The 21662-nt window shown below is 34.0% G+C and overlaps 1 protein-coding gene across 1 annotated transcript in view; it reads right to left on the bottom strand.

Moving 5' to 3' along the window:
* Positions 1-20544, bottom strand: part of LOC143248476 (E3 ubiquitin-protein ligase LNX-like) — a 58914-nt gene extending 38370 nt beyond the window's left edge. The window contains exons 1-2 of the mRNA XM_076496875.1: positions 20179-20544; positions 17748-17908 (exon numbers count right to left, since the gene is read on the bottom strand). The gene's annotated coding sequence lies outside the window, so the exon portion shown is untranslated. The remainder of the gene's footprint in view (positions 1-17747; positions 17909-20178) is intronic.
* Between the last annotated feature and the right edge of the window lie 1118 nt (positions 20545-21662).

Here is a 21662-nt window from a genome sequence, read left to right as displayed (position 1 = left end):
ACTCGCTGCCGCCTTCTTTCAGCCCTATTTTAAAAACAGTGTTCAGGTTTGTGCGACTATTCAAGACACCAATAATTCAAGTTGCTCCTACCCAGGTCGTGAAGATTTTATAAAACACAATGAGAAGGCGCTGATTTACAATCATATAAGAATATAGTTAGACGGTTAAACCTAATTGAATGTTTTATAATTAGAACGTGTATGAATGTAACGAGGACACCTTATAAACTTTTAGCAGGTGTAAAATACGTTATTAGGCATACTTTGTTATGCCGGACTGTAGATCCGAGGTTCTGTGGTTCGAGTCACGTTACCGCCAAAGAAATTTGTGCTCTGACCTTTGGGCCCGTGGATCCGTTATAAGAATGAGATTCAAATCACAATAATCGATTAGAGTAGCTCACAGATGGGCGGTGTGTGATACTGACTACCTTCCCTGAAGTCTGTCTCCGTATTAAGGATGGCCAGAGTAGATAGTGCTGGAGTGACTCAGAATATTATTTTTACACAGTTGTTCTATATGAATGACTTACACAGGTTTACTTCTTATGCGCCTCAGTAAATTTTCCATCGTATTATTTAAACATTACGGTATCAGACAGCACATTTTTACAATGTTTTACACACATAGAAAAGAAATGACTTAATTAAAGTTCTTCAAGTGTGTATTAATAGATAAGTAAGAACGAACCAACTTCCTAATGTACAGTAATGGACACTTGTTTTCCTAATTAACATTACTGTTTAAAGTACTTGTAAGGTCAAATAATCCAGAAAAGAAAAACTGTCGCCACTGATAAGGACTCGTGGGTTTTGCTGCAGTGAAAGCACGTTGCTTGTCGCATCGATTCTGAACATCCGTCAATTCTCGTTTACGTTAGAGTGTTTCTGTTAACAAAAGTATTGTCATTACGTGCCACGTTTTTGGTTCTACAACGTGTCAATTGGAACGTCTACTTGTCCTCTACTCATAACTTTATACCTACCCACTGAAGTTAGAGGACAAAAAGCACTTTATTCCTCAATGTATATGTACAATCAACTTCTTTTAAATATATGAAACATATAATTTATTCAGATTTTTTTCGATTTATTTATATTAAAAAATCACAACAAAAGGTTTTTGATGGTTTACTAAAATTACTCTTTCGTTTTATTAAGTTTATTCTAAATGTAAGTCATCCTTATTTTTAATAATGCTTTGTTTGTTTGTTTTGGAATTTCGCACAAAGCTACTCGAGGGCTATCTGTGCTAGCCGTCCCTAATTTAGCAGTGTAAGACTAGAGAGCTAGTCATCACCACCCACCACCAACTCTTAGGCTATTCTTTTACCAACGAATAATGGGATTCGACCGTCACATTATAACGCCCCCACGGCTGGGAGGGTGAGCATGTTTTGGCGCGACTCGGGCGCGAACCCGCGACCCTCAGATTACGAAGCGCACGCCTTAACGCGCTAGGCCATGCCAGGCCCTGTAATAATGCAACATTATCTTACAAGGCAGTTGTATGTCATTATACACATGATTATTAAAAACTGTTTAATTAAAAAAAACCGAAGAGTTATACAGAAACTAGAGGGAAAGTTTAAAAGTGTTTAATTTCAGCTACAAATCCCTATTTTCACTCAAACCTTTAATTTGTTTATTTTTGTCACGTATTTTCATTTTAAGCTGTTTAACTTCTTTCTGTAATTTGATGAAAATCTTTATTCCACTTCTTAATATTAATTAATTTGATAATCGTTTTATATACACATATATCCATGATGGACATAAATCTGTCTGATGGCAAGAGTACTATTTAGATTGGTTCATCACAGATATAAACCTGTCTAATGACAAGTGTACTATTTCTATTGGTTCATTACAGATATAAACCAGTCTAATGGCAAGTGTACTATTTAGATTGGTTCATGGAGACTGGATGTAATTGATATCTCATGCACCAACAGTGTGTTGTATCGTGATACACATACCAAATGTTATATATATGATTTTAAAATATCCATAGCTACTATAGTTATATATTTAATGTAAATATAAGACAATGTGTTGTAATAAGATATATAGTTTTAATATTTCTTATCCATGTTATATTTCTTCATCCGACTCTCAGATAGTTATACCCAGACAGGTCACAGTTCAGATGTCCTTTTAACGTGACACAAGGTTCAAAATGTGTTAATTAATATTTATGAGTTGAATTAATAAATATTTACCTCCTTTGTTTGGGTTGTGTCACTTTATACGCTTTATCTGAAACTAAATATTCTTGAAATAAAATATACATATATAAAATGCATGTCTCACTTTCCTTCAGAATCGCTGTTATTTTTACCATTGTCACTTCTTCAAGCATGGTTACTCCATCTGCAGTCACGTAATGTTGGCTACAATTCGACACTTACCATCAGCCACCACCGTGACTGCCGATTCGATGTTCGAAACTGAGCTTAGTGCTATGTACGGTTTAACAAATTCTGTCGTGGGAGACAACTTAGACGTTTCTATAATATGGCCGAAATCAATCGTGCATTGGTAAAAAATAACTGTGATCTTCAGTGTCGTAAATAGGAGGAACAAAACACAAACAAATGATACACGAGTTGTAATAATCACAATGCTACATGTGTCAGTGCTGACATATAAACATTAAATTACATCCACGGCTTTAAAACAGCTATATAGATGTAATAAATTATGAGGCTCCACACAAAGTACAGACTACATTAAAAATGTTTGTTTTGAATTTCGGGCAAAGCTACACGAGGGCTGTCTGTGCTAGCCGTCCCTAATTTAGCAGTATAAGATTAGAGAAAATGCAGCTAATCATCATCACCCACCGCCAACTGTTGGGCTACTTTTTCACCAACGAATAGTGAGATTGACCTTTGCATATAACGTCCCCAGGGCTGAAAGGATGAGCAAGTTTAGTATGACGGTTATTCGAATCCGCGATCCTCAAATAGCGAGTCGAGCGCCCTAACTACATGGTCATGTCGAGCTCACATTATAATGACTGGGTGTCAACCGTTATTCTGTGTAGGTGTAATTTGATACGTAATCAGATAAAGTTAAAAAGTACCTTACGCAATTTGTAATGATGCGTTTAGTAATACTGTCCAGGTTTTGTTACAATACTCACAGCCAGTTTTGCCATAGGCTGGCGGAACAATATTAAATAACAAAGAACAAATGTAGCGATTCCTATTATAAACCACAAACGTGGTTCATGCAACTTATGATTATTACATATTTTTCAACTCAAGTTAGCAACAACATTAAAAAAGAAGAACAAAAAAAACTGTAAATAAACCATCAGAATAATTTCTTTCTATATAAAATGACTAAAAATGTAATAGCTAGTCCAGTAATTTGTTAAATTACTTTCTGAGTACTTTTAAATTATTGTCGCGTGTGTTATGTAATAGATTATGTTTAAAACACTTTCAGTGACCCAAGCCTTGTAGTCGAGCTCAGAAAAGTCGAAACTGCACTCCACACCTGAAGACACTGTAAGTCATAGAATGCATTAGGGCTCTAAGCAAAACTTTTGTAAATAAAGAAATATGATTTTACTAATTTTTATCATACTCAAAATCACGCTTGGCATATTGCGATTAGGTACGTTTAGAGAATGACATTCAATTCATTTAGCGTGTGTGTGAGGGAACAGTACTACTGGTCAGTAGTTTAAAATTATTTGTTGTTTTTTAGTAAGCACAAACCTACACAATGGGTTGTGTTGTACCCACAACTGGTATCAAAACCCGGTTCCTAACGTTGTGAGTTTTCAAACATACCGCTGTTCTATTGTGGGAAATAGTGAATCAGATCTGAGGTGTACCAGATAAGATAGAGGGAAACTGTTTTTTAATGACTAAAACTCGTTAAAAACTCTCCATAAATTACTAGTTCAGATGTAAACAACTGTTATGTTTTTTGAGAAGTTGGTTGGTTAGCCTATTTCTTGGATTGATCATTGTGTAGTGGTTATCCGCTGAACTACTGGGGACTTTTAAAATTGAAAACAGCGGCCTGTAGCTTTACTTTTTAATAACTTTGTATTCATACAAAATATAGAAAATCAGTGTAATATGAGAAATAATATATAATATAATAACATTTGTTTTTGTTTGATAAAAATACATAAAACACTTTCGCTAATAGTAATTTACGTCATTGGTTGCCAATCATTAGAGAAAACAAAAACATTCGTTTAACCGCTTCTCATAATGTTACATTTTTCTCACAATACATTTTTTCGTTTTATTTCTTAAACAAGTTTTTTGATGAACATTTCTCTTACTAAAAGAAAACTATGAAAATATTATATTGGACTTAGGTATAATTCTCTCTAACAATAACATATAATCACGCCCCATATAGCCGGGTGTTTAATGCGCTCGACTCGTGATCCGAGTTTCGTGGGTCCGAATCTCCATCACCTAATATATGCTCGCCCTTTCAACCGTGGAGGCATTATAATTTAACGGTCAATCTCATTTTCGTCGGTAAAAGAATAGCCCAAAAGTTGGCGGTGGGTAGTGATGAGTAGTTTTACACTGCTGAATTAGATGTGGATCTTTTAGATATCCGTTGCGCAAAACTAAAAAAACAAACAAATATATATAATTTTTCTTTTAGAAAAATTAAACTTCGGAACTAGGATAATAAATGTCTTATTTTATTAACCTAATACTCACAATTCATTTTCCTCTTTGAAAAGTTAAAGACAGTTCAGTGTTTTCAGTAACGCAGGTAGATGTTGAAACACGCGATCATAACACATGCAGATAAACTGTGGTATTTTTAACACAAATACAAAAATAGTGTTATAAAACAAAAATAGTGTTATAAAACTGGAAGGTTCTATGAGTTTAAAATAATAAAAGGATTTAAGCAGATAAAATTAATATTAAAAATCGGTAGATTTCACGAGCAAAATTAACACAATTTTCAATTATTTATAAAGTAATAATAATAATATTACACTTTGTTTAGTTGTCTTTAAGCACAAACTTTTACAATAAATTATCTGTGTTGTACTTACCACAAATAGTGAAGCCCAGTGCATTACAGTATTACAAAGCTGGATAATTATAGTAATTAAAATTAATATTATAAAACTAGAGCACAGCAGTAACTAAAATTAATGTTACAAAACTGTAGGACAACAGTAACTAAAATTAACATTAGAAAACTGGATAATTTCAGTAATAAAAAGTAATATTATAAAACTGTAGGATTACAGTAACTAAAATTAATTTTACAAAACTGGATAATTGTAGTAATTAAAATTAATGTTTGGTTGATAGAACTGAAGATAAGGAAATGTAAACAATTATCTCACAGCAGATAATTAACAAGATATTACTAACTATAGTTTTACAACTTTTCATATTTGAATGATTACGTAGTTTTATGTGGTTGTAATATGCACTTAGTCATAAAAATGGTCCGTTTTAATTTCGTTAGAGATGTTTGATTGTTTGTCCATCGAAAAGTCTTAACTGGTTAACAACTATCGTGTAAAATTATTTAATGACGTAGCTAGTTGAAAAGGACTTGTCTTTATCTATTATATAAAATCACATGTAATTTAACCCAGTGGTAATATTCTTGATGACTCCATCAACGCCCGAACTCCTACTTATCAAATTTCGCACCGTCTAATCAGAACTCTAGGCATAACCTAGTTTGCACAAACCTTTTTGTTTCCGGATGTTTGTTTGTAAAATGGAGGAACGTTGTTCAGGCCATAACATTTACTGAACAGAAAACAATATTTGTGTAAAATGTAAATATTTATTCAAGCTCACTACATTCTCCATTTAACCATTTATGGAAAAATTTTCAAACGAGGCGCCAGTTCATGGCGAGGCCTAACGTTTCCGGTTTCACGAATTTTATAGTACAGTGCATTCAGGCAGCAAAATTCAGACCGTATGATACCAGAGATCTGATAAAATTCTTGGACATGACATCGATAAGGAAGAGTAAGAGAAAATATAAAGGAACCTCATTACTAAACACGCTAATTACCGTTCTCATGTATACAAATTAACAATAGTTCAGGAGGGAAGAATTGGACGTTCCCAGATCAATGGAAAGGATCTAGACACAACGAATGGATCACTCAGATTACATCCAACTGTGGAAGTGCTGTCTTTATTTGTATTTTTAAACAGAGAGTTTCAGTTGGCTCAGGTAAGCCATATAAGCTTGCAAACATCTGAAAGATGGCTTTAATTAGAACAAAATAAATAATAAAACTGTCTACATCAGAGATTCCCATTGTTTAAATCTATTCATGTAGCAGCTAAGATAATACATTTTGTAGCTTTGCAAATACCTACAAGAAAACATTGAAAACTGACGTCTCTCGTATCAGCTGATGAGCTTTGGTAATGACGTATATAGTGTGGTTAACATAATATTACACACTAAGTGGAGTACCCGTCCCCAGGACAGAAGTTACGTAAATTATGAAAGATTATCTCAGGACATGAAAAGATATTTCCTGTATATGCAATTCTTGAAAACAAAAAGCACACAAAAAAGAGCAAAACACAAAATGTGAAACCGTTAATATGCATGTATCTGTCCATAGACTTTATGAATTAGTTTTGATGACAGTACAAACAGCACTATAATATTTATATAGATTCATACAATTACTATTGAAGCTCCAGGCATAAGAAGGTAACTTTGCTGGTTCGTATAATAACAGCCACAGTTTGCTTGTTCCTATAATAATAAACACACAGTTTTCTGGTTCGTATAATAACAACCAGACATTTTATTGGTTGGTATAATAAGAGCCAGACATTTTATTGGTTCGTATAATAACAACCACACAGTTTGCTGGTTCGTATAATAACAATCACACAGATTATTGGTTCGTATAATAACATAACACATGTGATGACCACTAATTACATCTAATTACAGATGTGGAAAGCGTAATAACTGTTAAGACGGTTTTGGTTAACACTTTGTGGTTTACTGGAGGTAAACACCTTACAGTTTATGAAGGTCATACCCTCTTTATTTATATAAGTTGTACTGGTTTACATAAACGTGAAGGTTCGTGTAGAGGGACACAAACTTATAAAATAAGGTTTGAACTACGTCAAGTTAGCTAGAGTATTACATATATATAATGAAGATAAGGTTTCTTGATGACGAGAAACTCATTTACCTCAAAACGGAAGAAGTCCCAACAACTGAAGCCTGCAAGATAGCTTTAGAACTTTATATCCAAGACCCAACCCCAGCAACCAATTAGCAACCTTTATAGAATTCACTACCACCAAAACTAACTTTATGTTCAATAACCAAAACTACTTATAAATAAATGGCCTAAGTATGGGGAATCCCGTGTCACCAGTTCTAGCCACAAGCGATTAGTTCATCCTTACACCCACCACTATACTGGTACAGATATGTTGATTATACAATTACTGGATTCACATCTACAGAACACACACTTAGTTTTTCAGTCACAATAACTCGATACACTTCAACATTAAGTTCACCTGTGAACAGGAAAAAACTAAACAAATAGCATTTAACCTCAAGATCGCTAGAACTGATACACAATTCAAAACAGAAATTCACAGAAAAATCACCCACACTGGATTATGCATTCCCTGGGACTCAGCACATGAAACAAATAAAAAACTCAACATATTAAGAAACTTAATAAACACAGCAACAAAACTATGTTCACCTGATAAAATTAACAATGAAATCAACAAAATAAAACAACACTTCATCAACAACAACAAATTTCATCAAAAAAACATTGAAAACATTATACACACACACCTAGACCAACAATAAATCACAAGATACAACAAACTACAAAACCTTATGCTGCTGTATACCACATGATCCTGACATCAGTGAAAAAATAACCAATATTTGATTAAAAACTTATAACAAAATATAACATTCCAGTAAACACTAAATTTATTCAAAAACCAGGCACAAAACTGAGGTCTATACTATGTAAAAACTACACTGACAAACACCACACCAACATTATTTATAAAATACAATGTTATAACTGCCACGACTTCTATATTGGAGAAACAAGTAGAAAAATAGAAACCAGATTCAAAGAACACAAAAATCACACACGTTTCTGAACACTGCAAGTCAAATAATCACAACATAACCATAGAAAACACTCAAATACTAAATAAAGAAACAAACATAAACAAACGTAAAATTAAAGAAGCCTTACTTATACCGCAACTAAAACCAAATTTAAACCAATATAAAGGAACACCTTTATCCCTATAGTAATTAACAACCTAACATCCACCTGCAACACCCCTTACAATCATGTACCGTTTATACTCTCGTCCTCGGTAACGGTCAGTTGCAAACTCTCTCTTTGTTAACCTTTGTTAACGTTGTTCTCTGTTTTTAATAAAAGTATTAATACCTATACCAGCCGTTCTGAGATACTCAAAGATAAGGTTTGAACTACGTTACTATTATACTATAGAAATTAAATCTGTAGAAAAAGACGTGTCTCTTAAGTCAGTACAAGTTTGACGATTATTATTGGTCGATATACGTTATTAGTACACATATGTATATATAGAGAGAGGAGGTGAGTCCTTAATCTAAAACAAACATCACATTATATCACTTCCAAGCTAGTTTACAGTCAAGAGGGACAATATTGTAAGCATGTTTGCCCGTTAGTTGTAGGCCTGAGGGAACATAACGATAAAATTCGAGAAATCCTGCAGTGAACAAAGCAAGACAGCTGATCACGCAACTTTCATTTAGACAATAGCGACTTTTGTCTAGTGCATTTTTACCCACAAACCTGGGTCACTATCTAATAGATGTAGAATATTTGTTAAATAACGCAGCAGGTTGTCAAAACAAAACATAAATTTCACAATTTAAAACACATATAATACGGTCAATGACTCGAGTGAAGCTAATAGATGTTGAATAATTGTTAAATAATGCAGCAGGTTGTCAAAACAAAACGTAAATTTCACAATTTAAAACACATATAATACGGTCAATGACTCGAGTCAAGCCTTATGTGATCCAGGAAGTTTGATCCATTTGCGGTATTTGTATGAGAAAGCGGCCCGAATATTGTGACGTCCACATAATCCAATCACCCGCATATTCGAAACTGAAAGTGCAACATGAACACTGCTCAGACTGCATGAGAATCATCTCGTCTTCAAGCCATCATTTGAGTACCAAAAAGCTCCGTTATGTAACACAATTTGATAGTAACTTCGATACTTATACTAAGGAACTCTGTTATGTAACACAATTTAAATAGTAACTTCGATACTCATACAAAGGAGCTCAGTTATGTAACACAATTTGATAGTCACTTCGATACTTATAGCAAGGAGCTCCGTAATGTAACACAATTTGATAGTAACTTCGATACTTATAGCAAGGAGCTCCGTAATGTAACACAATTTGATAGTAACTTCGATACTCATACCAAGGAGCTCCGTTATGTAACACAATTTGATAGTAACTTCGATACTTAGTAATGTAACACAATTTGATAGTAACTTCGATACTTATACCAAGAAACTCCGTTATGTAACACAATGTGATAGTAACTTCGATACTCATACCAAGGAGCTCCGTTATGTAACACAATTTGATAGTCACTTCGATACTCATACCAAGGAGCTCCGTTATGTAACACAATTTGATAGTCACTTCGATACTCATACCAAGGAGCTCCGTTATGTAACACAATTTGATAGTAACTTCGATACTCATACCAAGGAACTCCGTTATGTAACACAATTTGATAGTCACTTCAATACTCATACCAAGGAGCTCCGTTATGTAACACAATTTGATAGTCACTTCGATACTCATACCAAGGAGCTCCGTTATGTAACACAATTTGATAGTCACTTCGATACTCATACCAAGGAGCTCCGTTATGTAACACAATTTGATAGTCACTTCGATACTCATACCAAGGAGCTCCGTTATGTAACACAATTTGATAGTAACTTCGATACTCATACCAAGGAGCTCCGTTATGTAACACAATGTGATAGTAACTTCGATACTCATACCAAGGAGCTCCGTTATGTAACACAATGTGATAGTAACTTCGATACTCATACCAAGGAGCTCCGTTATGTAACACAATTTGATAGTCACTTCGATACTCATACAAGGAGCTCCGTTATGTAACACAATTTGATAGTCACTTCGATACTCATACCAAGGAGCTCCGTTATGTAACACAATTTGATAGTCACTTCGATACTCATACCAAGGAGCTCCGTTATGTAACACAATTTGATAGTCACTTCGATACTCATACCAAGGAGCTCCGTTATGTAACACAATTTGATAGTCACTTCGATACTCATACCAAGGAGCTCCGTTATGTAACACAATTTGATAGTCACTTCGATACTCATACCAAGAAGCTCCGTTATGTAACACAATTTGATAGTCACTTCAATACTCATACCAAGGAGCTCCGTTATGTAACACAATTTGATAGTCACTTCGATACTCATACCAAGGAGCTCCGTTATGTAACACAATTTGATAGTCACTTCGATACTCATACCAAGGAGCTCCGTTATGTAACACAATTTGATAGTCCCTTCGATACTCATACCAAGGAGCTCCGTTATGTAACACAATTTGATAGTAACTTCGATACTCATACCAAGGAGCTCCGTTATGTAACACAATGTGATAGTAACTTCGATACTCATACCAAGGAGCTCCGTTATGTAACACAATGTGATAGTAACTTCGATACTCATACCAAGGAGCTCCGTTATGTAACACAATTTGATAGTAACTTCGATACTCATACCAAGGAGCTCCGTTATGTAACACAATTTGATAGTTACTTCGATACTCATACCAAGGAGCTCCGTTATGTAACACAATTTGATAGTAACTTCGATACTCATTCCAAGGAGCTCCGTTATGTAACACAATTTGATAGTAACTTCGATACTCATTCCAAGGAGCTCCGTTATGTAACACAATTTGATAGTAACTTCAATACTCATACCAAGGAGCTCCGTTATGTAACACAATTTGATAGTCACTTCGATACTCATACAAGGAGCTCCGTTATGTAACACAATTTGATAGTAACTTCGATACTCATTCCAAGGAGCTCCGTTATGTAACACAATTTGATAGTCACTTCGATACTCATACCAAGGAGCTCCGTTATGTAACACAATTTGATAGTAACTTCGATACTCATACCAAGGAGCTCCGTTATGTAACACAATGTGATAGTAACTTCGATACTCATACCAAGGAGCTCCGTTATGTAACACAATTTGATAGTCACTTCGATACTCATACCAAGGAGCTCCGTTATGTAACACAATTTGATAGTAACTTCGATACTCATACCAAGGAGCTCCGTTATGTAACACAATTTGATAGTCACTTCGATACTCATACCAAGGAGCTCCGTTATGTAACACAATTTGATAGTCACTTCAATACTCATACCAAGGAGCTCCGTTATGTAACACAATTTGATAGTCACTTCGATACTCATTCCAAGTAGCTCGGTTATGTAACACAATTTGATAGTCACTTCGATACTCAGATTGTAAACTGAAGGAATGTCGCTCACACTTGATGTTTGTTTGTTTTGAATCTCACACAAAGCTACACGAGGGCTATCTGCGCTATCCGTCCCTAATTTAGCAGTGTAAGACTAAAGGGAAGGCAGCTAGTCATCACCACCCACCGCCAACTCTTGGGCTACTCTTTTACGAACGAATAGTGGGATTAACCGTAACATTATAACGCTCTCACGGCTGAAGAGGCGAGCATGTTTGGTGCGACGGGGATGCAAACCCGCGACCCTCAGACTACGACTCGCTCGCCTTAACCCACCTGACTTATGATAAGAGGGGGATATATCCCCTGGTCTTTAATTTAGTATAAAACTTACAAGATAATATGACAGGAATTAATGAATCATTTATAATAATCTGAATATGAGTAGAAATGGCGGTGATACATTTATTTTGGTTAATTTAAACAAGACAAATAAATAATTGGAAATTCTAAAGCTGCAAATAGTCATAAGAAAAAAGGAAACACGGCTAGAGATGCTGTAAACATTATCTAGATAAACTACAAACCCCTATTTTGCTGTTACCTAGAAATACATTTGGTGGAATCAAAATAGGAATCTGTGGTTTTAGTGGGTAATGTCTAAAGTATCTCGAGCCTTTTCCTTACTTTGTGCAATCCATATTTGCAGCTTTCTAAGTTTCCAGTTTATTACTTATCTTGTCTGCTGGAATGTTTTATGCTTAACCATGGACAAAGGATTATTTAATTATTTTTATACACTGTTATGATAATAAACATAGCTAACAGATAGCTGATACGTTTCATGATTATTTACTGTAGCTATTGACTATTTGATCACATTGTTTCGAGATGTAAAATGTTAAGTTGCATCTGGAGATTATCGTGGAGATTTGTTTGGGCGCATGGTGAGTATTTGTAGTTTCTATGTAACTAAATTCTATACATAATGTATAGAAATGGGCAAATATATGTGTAGGCTAAGACACAGCCCCCCCACTAAGCACGGACAAAATGTTTATCAGAAAAGTATCCTTTCCAAATAAAACATAGAATTCTAAAACATCGCTTTAACTAAACATTGCTGTCCTTTAAAGCAATTATTCTACGTTTGTGTATGTAATGAAAGTCAATATTACGTGTATTGGTTTTTCTACTCCTTCACTTCATACATAATAGAGATCAGCTCCCTAAAGACACTAGTTGTATAGTGTACAAAGCACCGTGTATATAAACGTTACAATCACCTGTACTCAAGCATTTAAATATACATCAGATATGTGTAAGAAAGTTTGGTTCAAGGGGTAATATTAACATCGTTTACGATAGTGTGTGTTTGTGTTTTTCTTATAGCAAAGCCACATAGGGCTATCTGCTAAGCCCACGGAGGGGAATCGAACCCCTGATTTTAGCGTTGTAATTCCGGAGACATACCGCTGTACTAGCGGGAGGCGTTTACGATAGAATGATGGTGTTTTTTTAGCATAGGTTTGGGTGTGATACACCAAGCTGTTTTTTGTAGTAGGCTGACAGAAGTATTACAAACGGGCCGTTTTGAGCGGATTTTGTTTTCCTTCTAACATGTGTTGTTTTGTACATTTTAAATGTGTACAGCCTTGGCAGTCACTAGCAAAGGTTTCAAGGTGTTGTTTGAATATGATCTTTACTGTGCTTTTTGTGTATACAGCCTTGGCAGTCACTAGCCTTTTAAGGTTTTAAGGTGTTGTTTGAATATGATCTTTACTGTGCTTTTTGCCAGAACGTTCCGTAAGAGTTTTATGCAATTTCTAGCGATCTTTATTGCGAACCACTAACGCGGTTCATAAGGCAGGATAGAGTTATTTATATAATACTTAATAGTATCACTTCATTGTATAGATGTTAACAGTATTTTCAAGATTGTACAAAATATTGTCACAGTATACATGCTTATTAAAATCGTTTCCTTAATATATTAACAGGTTATATCTATTAACTACATGTGCCTACTTAACTATACACCATAACGTGATGTGTCTTTTCTACACACACACACATATGGATTTCAGGAAGTCAGAAAGAAAACTGCTAGAGTAAAAGAAGTACATTTCCTTATAATATCCCTATTTTGTTGAGTAACAACAAATTGACTTTTGTAGATGAGAGAAAACAAAATGGCGCGAGCAGTATCTGGATGATAACTATGTTATAGTTGATTTTGTGGGTAGGATCGTCTGTGGGTAAATAGGGAGAAAAGAATCAAATTATGTTACCCAGTGGAGGATATAACTGACAGGGCAGGAGATATAATAAAGGGGGTTAGAAGAGATGCTTTTTTTGTGGTACATGTAGGGGCTAATGATATAGGGAAGGGTAAGCTGTAGACATTAATTAATAAGTACAAACAACTGATTGATAAGGCCATTTAAAATAAAACACTGTAACTTAGTTTTGTCAGAAATACTGCCCAGAATTAACTGAAGATGAAGTTATAAACAGGTTACTAGGACTAATCGCTAAGCTTAGTTTATTACGCAAAGATGAGCAGATAGGCTGTTTGGACTTGTGGGATAAGTTCAGACCGAGAAAGCAGATTTTGGAAAGATGGTTTACATTTAAATACGTTAGGGGCTCTGAGAGAAGTTTTAAACTAGAACTAGATAGTTGTGGGGGCAAGGAAAAACTAAATGAAAACAGTATGAGAGGCAGAGAAAAGTTTAGTATAGGAAGTCTGTATAAAAGTAGTTATAAGGATAGGCTTAATTGTGAATATTTTAATGCTGGAAGTACAAGAAACAAAATAGATGACCTTAGATTTTGATATAATGGAAATAACTGAAACATAGTTAAATGTAAATTCTTTTAATGAAAAATGTTTCTTTGGAATACAAGGTTGTGGGCTGTTTAATAGAGAGATCGTATTAACGTTAGAGGAAGGAATGACTACATATAAAGTCTTGTATCCTTTTGAAATTAAGGATATCAAAGATAATAACAAGGAGATTGAAACCATTTGAGTTTCTCCTTATGGATATAAAAGGAAAAGGTTTTTAGTGAGAATTTGTTACAGACCACCAAATGATACTGATGACATTACTGAGAAATTTTCCAATAATATTAATATTTTAGCTGTTAATGAAGTCATAATTATGGGTGATTTTAATTTTAGGCATATAGATTGGGAAATGATAGAGTCAAACCATGATGAAGAAAGGTTTTGGAAACTGTTCAGGATGGTTTTCTTCGCTAATTTAGTCAAGTTGGAAATTAGAGAACATTTGGGTGCAAATGATCATTGCTTTATTAGATTCGTTGTTTTGCTGCATATTGAAGATAAGAAGTAATGATATTTTGGTTACAGATTTGAAAAAAATACATTTTGAAGAAATGTGTCAACAATTATCTGTTGTGAATTGGGCAACTGAAGTATTTGGAGACACTGATCAGATGCAATAAATGTTTAACTATTTAGGGTAAACATATTTCTTATAGAAAGAAAAGAGTAGTTGCAAATAAAAAACCAGGCTAGCTTACAAAGAGTTTAAGAGATAAAATTAATGGTGTCATAAATTTAAGAAATGAAAATGACTGGTATGACAGGAGATTTAAAAGATTATAGAATATCAAGAAAGTTAGTGAAACAGGAAATTAGGACATCAAAAGGATGTATGAGAATAGGTTGGCTGAAAATGTGAAAATTAACAGTAAGAATTTCTTTAAATACATTAAGGGTAAACATAATGAGGAAAGGATCAATCTGTTTTATTTTGAAACAAAAGTTAAAAGGGATCTAATTGAGGTGTTTAAGATTGTAAAGAGAAGTTACAGAAATGATGCGTCATTTTTTTCATATTCAACAGTGACAACAGTAGGACTAGGGAACATAAGTGTAAATTTTTACAGGGTAGGAGTCATTTTTATTTTTCTAACAGGGTGATTTGCCTTTGGAGTGGATAACCATCAGATGTTGTGGAGGCGAGAAATCTAAACGAGTTTAAGAAAACCTTGATAAGTGTATGAATGATAAAAGCTGTCTTTAAGATCCCTTTTTAATTATTTAAATCTAGTTTAGGAAATGGAACAACGGAAATAGACCCATAAATCCTATGTTGCACACAACAAGCTATGTGGTGTTATATACACACACATGTATATATATTTACTGACGATACACTCTGACGTGTGTCCGTTAAGCGTACATGTTTGAATATTATGCCTATTAATTATATATATATGAATAAAATAATTCTGATAGTTATACACATTTAATAAACAAACAAGATGATATGATTTTTCCTGTAAAAGGCCCGGCATGGCCAGGTGGTTAAGACACTCAATTCGTAATTGGAGGGTCGCAGGTTGGAATCCGCGTTACACCAAACATGCTCGCTCTTTCAGCCGTGAGGGCATTATAATGTTACCGTCAATCCCACTAGTCGTTGGTAAAAGAGTAGCTCAAGAGTTGGCGGTAGGTGGTGATAACTAGCTGTCTTCCCTCTAGTTTTACATAGGAAAATTAGAGACGGCTAGTGCAGATAGCCCACGTGTCGCTTTGCGCGAAATTCAAAATAAAGCAAACCTTCCTCTAAATATATATGCTAAACAAAGGTGTGTGGTCCATGGAAGCAGTGCTTCTCCAATATATGTTACAAAATAATAGTTTTTAAGTATTAGCTAAATATGACAATATGAACTTGCAACTGATTGATACGGAAGCAATCTACCATACCATACATAATCAGTAATCACCTTGTACGGACGAAAGCATTGTTAAGAAAAATCTGGACTAGAACTAACAAGATGCTTCCCTTTTTTTGAGTCGATTTTAACTTTTTTCCTTGCTAGAAAAGGATTTATTTCCAACTACAAAAAATTTATACACAATCTACTCTTTAAGCTATAAAATGTTTCTTATATGAATAGTTTTCGGAACAAAAAAATCAAATTCATACTTGTATTTAAAAAAAAAAACCATTTTGAACGTTATATTGGCCTCTTTTATGGCATAAAAGAAGCAATTACCGTTTCATAGGCCCCCCGCTAGTACAGCGGTATGTCTCCGGATTTACAACGCTAAAATCAGGGGTTCGATTCCCCTCGGTGGGCTGAGCAGATAGCCCTATGTGGCTTTGCTATAAGAAAAACACACACACCATTTCATATTATTTCAAAATACATGCAAAACTGGAACTAACTGGCAATTTGTAGTCTATATATCAAATTATTTAAATCACTAAAAATGTAAGCGAAATGAATAATTTATAAATAAATTAACTTTTCGTAATGACTATTTTAGAAATTAAAATATAAAATAAACAAATCAAATATAACAAGAAAATAATAATAATTTATAGTTCTTGCAATATTTGAAAACTTATTTTTTCATAACTTGCATCTCACAATCATGGTTCTTTGTTACTTCTCTAATGTCATTTGATGTGCAGGTGCTTCGGGCATTGTATTGAATGATACTGTTATTTTTTGTATGCGTATATTTCTTTTAAGTGCCACCCTTCAGGCTTGAATGTGGATTCAAAAGATGATAGGAAAATATTGTACCTGTATTATTGAAAGCTTATTAGTGAACAAGTTTGGTACGAAAAGTTTTAGTGATAAAGAATGCATCATCACAAATGTTAGACCGATGTTAGCTCTAAGCCTGACTGAAAGAATAACGCAGTTTTCTCATTTAGAATGATACACAGCTACGCCAGAAATGTACGACAAGCGAGACTTGCAAGTTTAGCGTTAATCACGTTTGAGAAAAAGCTTCTTAAAAAAAGACTGATAGTTTCTATGAAGATGCAATAAATAATAATTTAATCAAAAGGACAGAAGGATGAAATTATGTATAAATAAAGTAGCCGAATATGTCTTGTTTTTATCTTTAATTGAAGTACGTAATCGTAGATACGATTAATGACTACAAGTAATTAATTTTATCTGTATTGACTGGCTTGTACATTTTTTTTTAATTTTATAATCTACATTTTATGCTTTTGCTTCCCCCTCTGGACAAATCACCTCTCCCCCCTGATGCTAAACATGTGATATACACGTGTTGGTAGGATATTTATACACTGTACAGAAGTTTACAAGTTATATCTCTACCCATGGGGTGTCTACACACTATTTGATCTTACCGTAGGTGGTGTTTGCAGGACATAGGGCACGTGCTGGAGAGGCGGTTATCTGGTGTAATACCGTCGTTTGGCAGCAGAACCGCTACGTCCTCGTCGTCTGCGTAATGAAAATTATTCCTTTCCATGTTCTGATATTTTAGTGGTACGAAGGACGTTATTCACTGGAAAGAAATTATGGTAGTTATAGTGCTATAAGAATGGTGAAAAATCACGTTTTTTATTGTAAGATTTTGCTTTAGGCCTTCTGTTATCAGGTTTTCCTTGTTATAACACGATTTTTGACTCCCTCAGTTAGATAATAATTCTTATCATTTCGCTTCGGAAGCCACATTTTCCAGTGAACTGAACCCGCATTTATATATATCTTGTATCTGTTTACCTTGTATTTTTACATTAGGCCTAGCAATACCGACGTCAGCCTGCAGCAAGTGATGTTAATATATATATACGGGATTTGTTGTACGCATGCAATTTAATATTCTGGAACAAATGAAGCTGGGTCATTTTTTACATTGTGTTACTCGCAAACGATGGCTAATTGGATCTTTATTGGTAAAATGTTTCGTACGTCAACGCTTCTGTTACGTGATATATACACTATTGGACAGATGTTTTTTTAACGTAGATCCCCTTCATCCCGAGCGGTTGATTTCAGTTAGTTCTACATATAGAAAAGTTGAGAGAGTAATAAGTGCTTCTAATACATATATTTTCGTATTGGTCCTAACTATACCCCCTCCCCAGTCGCACAGATTAATCAACGAATACTGGCAATTTTTAAATAAGGCCACGCTTTACCCGCCCTTTTTCGCCGTAGCAACAGACTTAAGATGCTTTGATGGTACCGATTAAAGGTTACCCGGCAGATGGCATGTCTGCTTCATAGTAGTTTTTGATAAAATGATTATTGTACTAGCTGTGATAGTGAGCACTGTCTATAGCAAAGTTAGAAATAAATGAGACATTTGTTTATAATAGAGGTTCCATCACATGACCCAATTAATCGCTGATTAGAATCCTCTTTTGCAGTTTTCAACGCCCAAGGGAGCTTTAATTAGGGGCAATATATTATGTAATATTTTCAGTATTATCTATTGATAGTTTAAAACTATCTGGCAATATCACGTATAAAGTTAAATAAACAAGATAACAGAAATGTTCGTTGTTCTAGCTAAGTTTTTCCTGATAGAAATATATTCATTTGAATTTATTGAGGCCTGTGCTATCCGCAAATTGTATAAATTAAACCACCAACATTACGAATAATTCCATAAATCCGAAGCTGTGTGGAATTACTGTGAAGCAATGGTTTGTTCTTAAGGTATTTCCTTTTTTATATTTATTACAAAATTTGTGGATAATATTACCTAAGTACCTTTGAACAATGTTGAATAATTCACAAACAATTGTCTTTTAGAAGATAATAAAAAGTTTAAAACGTTAAGTTTGTAACTTATATTTTGTATATCACTACTGCCCAGTCTCATTTAATACATTTTTATTTTACTCGAGAGAATTACTTGAACTTTAGTTTGTTTTGTTTGAAGCTTCTTTCGAAACACATTTCAAATGCCTTATTGAAGTTTCTAAGATCTGTCTTCCTTTACGTCATTATAAGTACGCTGCTGCTTGGATTTGTGAGAGTCACCCACCCCCTTTAGTGGTATAGCGGCAAGTCTTCGGACTTATAATGCTATAAATTGGGTTTCGATACCCGTGTGGCCACAGCACGAAAACCCCGTTGTGAATCTTTGTACCTAACTACAAGAGATAAGAACTTGAGAGCTATATATTATTCGGTCCTGTCCCCTTTTGGGTCACTGACTAACTGTGATAAAATCTGGGGTTAGATTTTTACCCGAGGACAGAGAGCACATAGCCTCTTGCGCTAAAAACAAACACGTCATTAGGTCGTGTGAGCGTCTCCATCAAGTCTGTATTTATATTTCTCGGCAGTGATCGTTTGTGATTCTCAGAATTACGGATTTCCATCATTACTCCACGCTGATTTGAGAAACATGAACGATAATATTTAAAAAAATATATAAACTAATAAGTTATAACAAAATAGTATGGTATTTTTGGATGTGTTTCTGTGTCATCATAAAATGTGAACAAAACGTTCAACCCTAGTGGTATATTTATTAAAGTCATTTTAAATTAATTTTATTATTTTTAATTTTCGAACATTTTAGCATTATACACGAACAAACATTCTAGAATGTTCTAATTTGTTTGTCAGAACTTTTAGGACTCAAATATCTTATAATTTATACTGACTTTGTAAATGTTAATAACGAATGATAATAGTAATATCTAATATTATCCTAATGCCTTTACTAGAATAACGAACTTTACCATTACAGTTCTGTGGTATCCTGTACCAGACTGGACAGATTGTAATGACTCAAAAAAAGAGTAGAAAACTTACCTCGGTTAACTTTTTCTAACGATCACTAACTTCAGATCAGTTTCAGTGGGTAAACGCATGGCCTGATTAGGACTATAAATAATTTAGTAGTTTAATTACATGTATTTAAATTATAGTAGTAGAACAAGGTCTGTCGCCTATTCTCGACGCTCGTCTCTGTTTACGTTTTTTTTTTACTTGAAAGATCCAAGGTTCTGTCCCAAACAGCATAAATTGGTCAAATATATCAATAATTATCTCTCTCTCACGCACACACACTTTCTCCGTATAATAGTATAACTATTTCTAAAGCATGCTACTGTTTCTCTACCTTCGTGTGGCGTTGAAGTCCGGCTACTCCAGCCAAAAATATCGATCACTACGCTTAATGCTTCTTATATTGATCACTAGGGGACACTCTAGTCGTCAGCTTAAGACTGTGTCCTTTTAATTCACATCTGATTGTTAGTCAACTTCATGGAGTGGCGTTTTGGCTGTTTTCCAGAGTTAACCTACATATATGTATAATAGTGCTGTGTTTGCTTTATTACACTGCCGAACTTACATGTTAGTTTACGCTTCAAAAAACACTTTCAACTTGTACAAAACAAAGTGTTTTGTTTTGTAATAACACAGTGGTGTTTGTAATAAATAATTTATAACTTTCTGGTTATATATACAAATGGTTTAATGCTACAATCAGATAATATAAAAATGATTTATTGATAATTAAATTATAACTTGTCTTCCATTTCTCTTCCTTCTGTTCTTCCCTGCAATTACGTATTTAAAGTCCTAAAGAGACAGATAATACGTAACATTTCTCAGTATTTAAAGTGTAAAGAGACATCTAATGTGTAACTTCTTTAATCAAGTATTTAAAGTAAAAAGAGACAGATGACACTAATTTTTTTCAGAATTCAGTATTTAACGTTTAAGAAAACACATAAACGTAAGTTTTTTCTAATGTAAGTATTTAAAGACCAGAGACAGATAACAGTTTTCTCTCTATTAAGTATTTAAAGTCCAAAGAGACAGATATCACTTAACTTTCTAATTAAGTATTTAAAGTCCAAAGAGACAGATAACTTCCTTGTTTCACAGTATTAACTTTTTCTAATTAAGTATTTAAAGTCCAAAAGAGACAGATAACACGTAACTTTTCTAATTAAGTATTTAAAGTCCAAAAGAGACAGATATCACTTAACTTTTCTAATTAAGTATTTAAAGTCCTAAAGAGACAGATATCACTTAACTTTTTCTAATTAAGTATTTAAAGTCCTAAAGAGACAGATATCACTTAACTTTTCTAATTAAGTATTTAAAGTCCAAAGAGACAGATAACACGTAACTTTTCTAATTAAGTATTTAAAGTCCTAAAGAGACCAGATAACGTAACTTTTCTAATTAAGTATTTAAAGTCCTAAAGAGATAGGCAAACGTTTTTTTGTCATTAAGTATTTAAAGTCTAAAGCGATAAATAACACCTGACTTTTCTAATTAAA

Source organism: Tachypleus tridentatus, chromosome 4 (genome assembly GCF_004210375.1).
Source record: "Tachypleus tridentatus isolate NWPU-2018 chromosome 4, ASM421037v1, whole genome shotgun sequence".
NCBI classification, from domain to species: Eukaryota; Metazoa; Arthropoda; class Merostomata; order Xiphosura; family Limulidae; genus Tachypleus; species Tachypleus tridentatus.
This window is presented reverse-complemented; position numbering and strand designations above follow the sequence as displayed.